Raw genomic sequence first — 11,257 nt, 5'->3', positions numbered from 1 at the left:
AAAAGGTTCTACCAATCCTAAAGGATCAGACACATTACCTCCCAGGTTAATGAATGTTTCAGATATTACCCAAATACACGCAACAGCCAATTCTTATTAACTAAACTAAAATTTATTAAAAAACAAAAGAGAGAGAGAGAGTATAGTTAAAATATCAATATACATACAGACATGAGTTCAATTAATTGAGGTGCAGATTCATAGCAGAGATGATGAGCTTCATAGTTGCAAAGAGTTCCTTTAGAATTCAGTTCATAGGTTATAGTCCAATGTCCAAATCGCAAATTCAGGGCGTACCAGCATAACTGGAATCTCAGTCTTGCGACTCAAACTTCCCCTGATGAAGTCCGAGCAGATCTGAGATGACAGAGTGAGGACCCAAGGATCTTTTGTACAATTTCATGTCTTCTGACAAGTTGGAATTCCTCAGGGAACAAAAGGTAATTAGGATGACTTTGAAGGAGGTCCATCACCAGTACTTAGCTATACAAATTAACATAAGGCCATTTGCTTGTTCCTCCACCATTCACAGTACATTTCAAAGAGAGATGAATACTTGGATATCCCATGTTTACAATTCATTTACATGATAGGCTGTTCTTTTGACCTCTGAATTATCAGAATACAGCATAGACAGGGACTGTTGATTACATTGTCTACCCTACTCATACATATGTAAATGCACAAAAACATAAACATTATCTCCCCACATGTATTTTGAGGGTTATTTATTCTTCAGGATGTTTAACCCTTTCTAGCCAGGAGTCACAGGGGTGTTTAGGATCTCTTTATGCTGCTCTGGCCATTTTACGCAGTGTAATGGGGCTGGAGCAGAGGTGAGTATCTGGCTGCTGGAGAAGTATGCTTGTTGAAAGCCATCTGGATTTTTTCACCATCAGAAATGCTCTTTTTCCTATTGTCTAATTATTGGCCTGTAGGAGAAGAAAATCATTATCCCTGTAGGGTAGAAAGTACATCACATATCTCTGTGTTTGATGTGGTGAAAAATGTACCTTGCAGTGTGAAAGAAGAAGAAGATAGAGAAATATGAATTGCTACTTCTTCTCTACAAAATGAATGTAAGAATGTTACCCTCACTACATTTGTACAATCATTCCAAAAACATAGATGCAACACACTGTCAAAGAGCTATTAATAGTAAAAATACCACATGAGATGCTGGTGTTAGGTAAAAAGCAAGTCCTTACTCACCTCTCCAGCACCCGAGTTCGTGCGGAGTTGGTATGGGGCTCACAATCTGTCAGAGACCAGACACCAATTCGTTGATCAACGGGCTCACACTATCCTTAGCTTAAGAGGCTTCAGAGTAAGTGTGGCAAGTTTATTAGGGGTGAGCATCAATATTTATACACAGAAGTAAACAAAGTGATTAACAGATCATAATGGTCATGCATAATCAATCAAGATTCTACAGGATAAAACAGGTTAAAATGTAAATTCAAAAAGACAAAAGGGGAGATGGCTACTTAAGGAGAGGGGGGTGTCATGAGTAGTTCGCAGGTCAGAGCTTTGATTAAAAGTTCAGACAGAGACATCAGGTCTGGGTTAAGTTTAAGCTCATCAAAAGTTCAGACTCAACATTTTAACCCTCACTACATTTGTACAATCATTCCAAAAACATAGATGCAACACACTGTCAAAGAGCTATTAATAGTAAAAATATCACATGAGATGCTGGATTTCCTTGCAAAATTACAACATCCGGTGATATGAGTGACCTTTTCTACTATTAGACAGCACTTAAAGACAAAATCAATGAAACAAGTATATATATGATCTCCGATATACTACCAAAGAGACTTTTATACAAATGACTATAACCCAGTTATCTTCTCGGGTTGGCACTCCAACACCGATCCCTTTTTTGTAGCTGATAATACATTAGCATTAGCAAGTTACACAGCTTTGTACTGAACATAATCCAATATAAAATCTGTGGAATGAAATGTCTACTCAACTAACTGTTGCAAGCAAGTAGACTTTGGACTACTGGTTTACAAACAATCTTATTGAGACTGTGGAGTGTATGAGGCAGCTAATCATCTCACTATAACCAGTCTCTATGGAAAACCAGAAGGGCAAGGGTTTATTAAAATACATTTCAAACAAAATAGATACAGAGTTTTAACATCAGAGGTAGAAATCTTTACAGAAGCTAATCCAGACAGTGCAAATTCATTAACAAACTTTCTGGGTACATACCATGCAAACAGACCAGATTATATGGAAAATATGTGCTTATATGAACTAGCTGAGTGATATGGCAAGAAAGGTTGTGTGGAACACAGTCCCCCACAAAAGTATAATAAGTTAAAATGAACAGCCACAGGTGAGGCTAATTAACAATCAAAAACATCACAGCTTAAAAGGAAACTAAACTGAAATCTACTATATCATTCTCTTTTTCCTATTCAAACCAGGGAGAAATAAAAATTAATAAAGGGTACAGAAAGGAAAATTTCTTAAAAGGACATGTTAAGCTTATCACAATAGATACGATAGACAGTTATAACCTGACCCCAAAAGTACTCAAAGCTAAAAATGTTCATGTACAGCAGGACTTGAAACTCTTCTGAAAGCTGCACTAAGTTGCAGAGTAAATCTATGACAAAATAGCCTTATAGAATGTAATAATGAATGGTATAAATTACAATTCCAATCTAAAAAAAAAAAGGGGGGCGTGAATCTTTTTCACATTTGACAATGTAGATACTTCACAACTGCTCCAGAGAAATATGACATTTCAATGGATCAGTGATGTATGCATAAAGAGAAAGTAGCAACCATTAATTGAAATTTTTGTTGAAAAATGATCTATTTTTCAAAAGATGAAACTTTTTTCACACATAATTGGTGATGATTGAAATGAAATAATCTCATCTTTGAAAGTGTATAGGGGGAGAGGGGGAAGCATGGCTCAGGTATGTTTGAGGGGGAGAGGGGGAAGCATGGCTCAGGTATGTTTAACCTAGGCTAATATTCTTAGTCCTCAGTTGAGCAGGTTTTTGACAACTTTTTCAAGGCCTGTTAATACACTTTCTGGATATTCCATCAATGTGTTAAAACTAGGGCTTTCAAGAAATTAAAAAAAAATAATTAGGATTAATTTATTATCTTAAACAATAATAGAATACCATTTATTTAAATATTTTTGTATGTTTTCTACATTTTCAAATATATTGATTTCAATTACAACACAGAATACAAAGTGTACAGTGCTCACTTTATATTTATTTTTATTACAAATATTTTCACAGTAAAAACAAAAGAAATAATATTTTTCAATTAATCTAATAGAAGTAATGTATTGCAATCTCTTTATCATGAAAGTTGAACTTATAAATGTAGAGTTATGGAAAAAAAACTGCATTCAAAAATAAAACAATGTAAAACTTTAGAGCCTACAAGTCCACTCACGCCTACTTCAGCCAATCACTCATACAAACAAGTTGGTTACAATTTGCAGGAGATAATGTTGCCTGCTTCTTGTTTACAATGTCACCTGAAAGTGAGAACAGGAGTTCGCATGACACTGTTGTAGCCGGCGTCACAAGATATTTATGTGCCAGATGCGCTAAAGACTTATATGTCCTTTCATACTTCAGCCACCATTCCAGAGGACATGCATCTCTGCTTGCGATGGGTTTTGCTCGATAGCGATCCAAAGCAGCGCAGACAGACGTATGTTCATTTCCATCATCTGAATCAGATACCATCAGCAGGTTGATTTTCTTTTTGGTGGTTCAGGTTCTGTAGTTTCCTTATCAGAGTGTTCCTCTTTTCAGACTTTTGAAAGCATACCCCACACTCCATCCCAATCAGGTTTTGGAAGGCACTTCAGATTCTTAAACCTTGGGTTGAGTGCTGTAGCTATTTTTAGAATTCTCACATTAGTACCTTCTTTGCGTTTTGTCAAATCTGCTGTGAAAGTGTTCTTAAAATGAACAACACATGCTGGGTCATCCTCCAAGACTGCTACAACATGAAATATATGGCAGAATACAGGTAAAACAGAAAGGAGGCATACAATTTTCCCCCAAGGAGTTCAGTCACAAATTTAATTAACACACTGTTTTTTTAATGAGCCTCATCAGCATGGAAACATGTCCTCTGGAATGGTGGCTGAAGCATGAAGGGGCTTACGAATTTTTAGCATATCTGACATGTAAATACCTTGCAACACTGGCTACAAAAGTGCCATGTGAACGCCTGTTCTCAATTTCTGGTGACATTGTAAATAAGAAGCAGGCAGCAGTATCTCCCATAAATGTACACAAACTTGTTTGTCTTAGCAATTGGCTGAACAAGAAGTAGGACTGAGTGGACTTGTAGGCTATAAAGTTTTACACTGTTTTGTTTTTGAGTTCAGTTATGTAACAAAAAAAAATCTACATTTGGAAGTTACACTTTCACAATAAAGAGATTGCACTACAGTACTTGTATGAGGTGAATTGAAAAATACTATTTCTTTTGTTTATAATTTTTACAGTGCAAATATTTGTAATAAAAATAATAATATAAAGCAAGCACTTTGTATTCTGTGTTGTAATAGAAATCATATATTTGAAAATGTAGAAAAACATCCAAAAATATTTAATACATTTCAATTGGTATTCTATTGTTTAACAGTGTGATTAATTGTGATTAATTTTTTAATTGTGATTAATTTTTAGAGTTAATCATGTGAGTTAACTGCGACTAATCAACAGCCCTAGTTAAAACCACAATCTCTCTCTGTTGATTTATAATTATGAGTTTTAAAAGTGAAATATATTGAATATTTTAGCTGTAAAAATACACAAAATTTTTCCTCTTGTTTTCTACATAGATATATAAACTTTAAAATGTTGCAATTCTGATTTTGTTCTTTGAGTTCTAACTATATTTGAGTTCTTTTTTAGCATATTTTAGTCCAGAGGGAAATTTCAAGAGGTTGAGTTATAGATTTCCGAAAGATCAATTGCAGTCCTTTTGGGTAATGCTGTAATTCATAAATATCCTTTTATTTCTCACAATTAGGCTGTAGAATGTTGTCATCAAAAGCCTCCATCATTCATCATTCACGAAGCCTCATTTGTCATCCATTGGCTTTGTAATGATAGTCTGAAGGTTTTACATGTTTATTCTCCTCCACCATAAGTCAACCTTATCAGCCGTTGTTAAGCTTGATTTCTCTTCATGTTTGTCTTTTCATCAGGAAATATTTCTTTTGTGCTCAGTTAGGATATTAATCAATTTACATTCAGGACTGAACAGTGTGTCCTGTGTCTCCCTGTTTATTTTTTCCCCAAGCATTGTGAAAATTTATTAACAATAAAAACTAAGGGTGAATGTTTTTAAGGATATAATTGCAACCTGTCCTGCTGGAATTTCTGTCCTCACTCCTGGGATTTTTGCAAAAGGATTTAGGTTCTCAAGCACCAAAATAAGAAAATCACCAGAAAAGTAAGTGTAACAGCTAACATTTAAGTGCATTAGATAAAGTGCCACAGAGAAAGGAAATGGTTAAATATGAACTAATTGGAAAATAAAGTCTAATTACCAGTAAAAATATTTCAAAGGGTTGGGTGGAAATTGAAATTCTGTTCCCACAATATAAGTTTCCTGATCTAACAGGTTTTAGGTGTTGTTTAATATACACAATAATTACAATATACAGAAAGGGGCACCTACTGATTTTTAAAACATGAATCTTTGCATGGATGGGAAAGAACATTGAAGGGGAAGAAGCATTACAAATACTGCTTGAGATAGTGTACATTCGTAAAGACTATTGTTTACATTTCTTATCAGGTATATACTAAAAGAAGGTCCTAGCCTGAAAAACTTTACTTACATAGTTAGCCCTTACTTACATGAGAAGAGCCATTATTTCCAATGAGATTATTCTTGTAAGGACTATGTGTGTAAGTGAGAGTTTCCAGGACTGGAACTTGAATCTCTAAGTTATTCCTCCTTCCCAGGCAGTTATTTAAATATACCACAGAATAGTGTGGCTCGGAATCTCTTTAGATCAAAGTCTTGTGGCTAGTGGGGTCTGATCAGTTTGCTTGATAGAGAGCATCTAATATTGCAATGCTGATTAGTATCTTCAGCTGCCCACATAAGCTTCTTCCCTGCTGAGAGATAGCAAAATAACTATTCATTCTGTGGGCTGAGTTTTTACTTCTCTGCAATATTCAGTAGAAATAGGAGAAAAATGAACACAACATTTTAAATGGGCTCGACAACGTATGCGTCAAATTCTCTGCTGGTGTGAAAGGGCAGGACTCCATTACACACCTACTACACTTCCCACAACCATATTTCTCTGTTATTCTCCATTGTTTGTATAATAACCATAGCAATTTGAGAACGAGAGAATTTATTTCTGCAGACATAATTCAGGCAAAACTCCCACTTGACTTTGGGCCCAAATGTCAATTTACATTTGGCAAACATTGATTTCCCCTTGCACTCGCCATTTCATCTTATTGGAATGGAAACTATCAGTGCTATTTCTTTGCTTACTCATTTGTGCATCAGCATCAGCACAGCTGCAGGTATAGTGTTTATGTGTTACATGCTGTTGCAGAGGGAAAATTATATAAATTCATCCTGCTACTTTTATCAAACCACCAAAAAACGAACTAAACACAACTAACCTAACTAAACACAGAGAAATCAATAGAGAAAATCATTGCGAATGACCATGGCAAAATGTCTCCTCTGTACCCTTACCATGAGAAAAAACAAGGTTTGATGTAAACTCATTTCAAGTTGGGGAATTAATTTTAGCTCAACACTGGGGCCTCTCCATTGCCATCAGTGTAAGCAGAATGAAGGCAAGATACTCAAGTCAGATGTAAAAGCGTGTGATAATAGTAAGGGCGTCTCTAAATATTTCAGTCCTATATTATGGCAATCTTTTTAATCTAAGACAGAATGATACTCAATATCTGCGAGCAGAGCAAACTGTCATATGAAAAGTTCATTTCTATTTTGCTATAGAGGAACCAGGTAACTACATTGCACAAGAGGATGTGAATAAATTAAAATGTAAAGGATATCTAGCTTCTGAAAAGACAATGATGTGAGAAAAGACAACCTATGGTATAGCACTGTAATATAGAATGCCACTTTGCCAATTTAGAAGCTAGGTTTTCTTAGAGCTACTGGAAACCTCAATATAACAACTGGTACTGCTGCTCCATGTATGTTGGTAAACCATCTGAATAATGAATTCTTTGTAAGAACAGTATGTCTGTTGCCATTTTATTCTGTAGTGGCATTAAAACACACACACATTTCTTTGAACCATTCTGTGTGAAATCCTGTGGCTTATTTCAGTAGCTAAAGTTTAAACAACTTGACTTGCTGCATCTCCCAAAGGCAGACTGGTTCTAAACGCCAGGCTTTCCTATCAAATAGAGAAAGTACCACAATGCATCTGATTTGCCATGGCAAATGTCAAGGACAGCTGCTAAGCAGAAATAAACAAATGGTTTTGAGTGCTAACAAAGAGACTGACTTTCCCTTCCCTGACTGGAAGTTTCACTCATGAAACAGCTGTAGGATCAGGCCCCCTTCCCAAGAGGATAGACTCAGCTCAGCTGTTATCTGTGATGGGAAAGGTTACCCTGAAAATTATGTGATAAAACTAGCACAAGGAAGGCCAATAAAAGAGCAGCATGGATAATAGATGAGATAGTAAACATGGTCAAGGTAAACTGAGTAGCTGAGATGGCTTCTCAATGAAAGTGTGTCAATTGAGTGAAAGATGACTGAAAGATACAACAGGTGGTGGAATAAGTTATGCGGAGATTCATCCAGGAATGGTGTCTGGAATTTCAGCAGCCAAGTGACAGGGGGACTATACTGAAAAAAAATATTTTTTCATTTGTTTAATAATTTTTATTTTTAAATCCCCCAAACATTCTCTTCTTTCTTCAGTGTCAGGAAATGAGTAAGTAAGTAATTGCTGGGGAAAATGTTGTGACAAACTGTGAGTCAAAAAGAGAACTCATATTCCACTGTGGTAAGATAATCATCTTCACAAGAGAACTTCAAGCTTATGTGGGAAGAGATTTAAAACTACAGTAAACAAATAGCTCAGGTTGGGAAAGGCAATTGGTTTACAGATGAGTTATTAAAAGAGGTTGGTGATTGTATGAATAATGCCCATTGTAAAGTTTCATAAGGTGGGAGAAAATGGGTAATGGTTACAAAACTGGTTCACTTTAGTCTACTTCATATTAGATAGAAAATAAATTGAGAGTATATAAGAACTGAAGAACAGTATTGTTAATCTTTAGAGTTGTGCAGGAACTGGATTTTTTTGTTTTGGGCAAATTTAACAATTTGAAATTTCTTCCATTCCAGAATAGAATAAAAACAATCTCAAAAATTTCCCACATATTGAATTCTGAAAAAAAATGCAATTTAGGTTGATCTAAATGTTTTATTTTGACAAAATCAAAAAGTTGTATTCCCATTTTAACATTTTCATTTTATGATACCTTATAATATAACATTTAAAACATTGAAACAAAAAGTCATTTTGAAACAGCAAATTAAAATGTTCCATTCCAAAAAGTTCAATATGGAATGTTTCAACCTTATCAAAATGCTTTTTCCACCACAATATTTGTTTTTAAGCAATTTTTAATCACAGTATCTTTCCATGAAACATTTTCACCTTTGGATTATTTTCCAATGGAAAAATATTTCATCAGAAAATATCCAACCATTTCTATTTAACCATGCATATTGCTGTTGCTTTCTGAAGAAAGAGGGACATCAAAGAGGCAGTTAGACAAAATTTCTAAGTCTCCTAGGTTTCATCTTTTGAATAGTACCCCCATCTCCCACATAAGTTGTGCCAAAATACCTGCAAGGAGAGGATATGCATCAAAACCAGGGCACAAGGTAACATCTACTATACTTTCTAATGTGTTTTGTAAGACTGGTGACTAGCCAGAAGAAAGTTCTGGCTAATGGAACATACCATTCCCGTACAAGAAAAAGGGTCGTTGCTGTAGCTTTTGCAAAACCAGAGGCAACATTAGAGGGCACACAGCAGCAACCTCAATACATGTTTTTAGCACTAGTAGACAATCCCACTACTAATAAATCTATACAATAGGACACTGGAAGGAGAATGTACAATGGGTACCTATGAAAATTGCCTGTTTTCTGTGTCTCTTTTCATATCATTCACTGTGTATCTGATTCACTGTAACAAAGTTCTTGTGTTGCACTGAAATCTGCTGCTGCCATACCATTGATGGCATTTATTGGATGTCATCTGAGCTAGTGCCCACACAGTGCTTGGTCATAGATGATCTCTGACTGCTTTTGCTGTATGATGCATTCTGACCTCATCCTTAGCATAAGTCTCTCTGGATGTGCACATATACAACAACCCAGATGAGCTTTGGTTCTTCTCTAGGTTGATGTGCTTTGCACTGGGATTTGTGCTAGTACTTCTTTTTCCTTCAGGTCAGCTCTGTAAGTTGTCTATGGGTTGTCTTTGTTTCTCATCTTGCATCAGCCCTTATCCTCCGATGGTTGTACAGAGTTGGACTGGGTCTTGCTGGCTGTGGGCAATCAGTCTTTGTCCCTGAACTGTACTCCCCTGGATTGGTGTGCTTCTCATCGGGGCCATACTAACAAGACCACTGTTTTCCTCTAACTGATATTGCTTTGCTCTTAGCCCCAAAGTGGTGCATGACAGATGTAGTTTAGCTGAGTCAGCTTTACATTATGCTTTTGCTGCACATTTTATGAGTATGTGCTGTGTGCAAATTGGAGTGGCTATATATGTCTCCTTATGTTCTTTTGTTTCCCTTATCAATTCTCTACAGTTCCTAGCTTCTAATTTATATTCATCACTATCAACTTCCCCTTTTCCTGTTTATTTACATATTTTTAGATTTTTATAGCTGTCTTTACTTCCTCTCTGTAATCATATTGGTTTGTAGCCAACACAGCCGTCTTCCTTGATTGTGTCTTTTGGTGCATCTAGTAAAGTGTTCGTAAACAATTCACAATTATCATTCACATTTTTATGATTAAATTCTTCCAAATCAGCTGTTTGGCTCCTAATTGTTTTCAGCTTTATGAAATTGGCCCCTTTAAAGCACCAACTAAATATATCATTGGACTGGACTTTATTCTGTTTGCATATTATAAATGTGATCAAGTCATGATCATTTGTTCTAAGGATATGGCTATGCTGCAAAAAAACACTGCGGCAGTGAGTCTCCAAGCCTGGATGAATCTACAGAGTTATTTTTAGCACCATAAGGCAAGCCCTGTGAGCCTGAGTCAATTGAGCTGAGATCTGAGATTCACTTAGGGTGACCAGATGTCCTGATTTTATAGGGACAGTCCCAATTTTGGGGTCTTTTTCTTATATAGGCTCATATTACCTCCCACCCCCAGTCCCGAATTTTCACATTTGCTGTCTGGTCACCCTAGATTTGCTGTTGTATAGGGTTTTTTTGTTGTTGTTTTTGTAGGGTAGACGTACCCTTGGTTACCATTCACTGTTGGCTCTGGGATCAGTTTCTCTTTATTTGTCAAGATAAGAATACCTTCATGTGGAATACAATACTTTCTGAATTTGGAAATTGTCATGTATAATACTTAGCAATTCCAAGGATGTTTTAGTACTGGCAGCATGTGACCTCCAGCATATGTCACTGTAATTGAAGTCCCCCGTGATCATGCAAAAATTTTTCCTACACATTATAGGAAGGTGCATAAGGTGGTAGTCATCCTGTTTTCTAGTTTGATTTTGTGCTCTATAGTAGACACCAACTAATACTCCATCTTGTGCTTTATCTGTTACTGATCCATAGCACTCAAGATCATTTTCTCTGAATTATCAGTGACTCAGAAACAGCTAATGCCATTTTTGACATAGAGTGCTGTGACATTTTGGGGATCAACCACACCACTAATGGGTTCCTTCACTGCCTGTCTTGTAATTTGGTTGCCTTTAATGCTATGCTGCTATTGCTCAGAGCTCAGATACCAGTAGCCAGCCTACAAGCATTAAAGTCTCACTCTGGCTTCCACCTGCTTAGTTACTCCTTTCAGTGTGACCCCAATAACCCTTCTGGTCCTGAGTCTCCTCAAATCCAACATCTGAGTTCTTAACTAGACCAGACACTCAGAATTTTCTCTTTTGGTTTGTCACCCCTTGTCAAGGCTGATCCCCACTTTGAACCTTAGGGTACAAATGTAGGGG

This window comes from Terrapene carolina, unplaced genomic scaffold (genome assembly GCF_002925995.2).
Source record: "Terrapene carolina triunguis isolate 2854851 unplaced genomic scaffold, T_m_triunguis-2.0 Scaffold580, whole genome shotgun sequence".
NCBI lineage: Eukaryota > Metazoa > Chordata > Testudines > Emydidae > Terrapene > Terrapene triunguis.
This window is presented reverse-complemented; position numbering follows the sequence as displayed.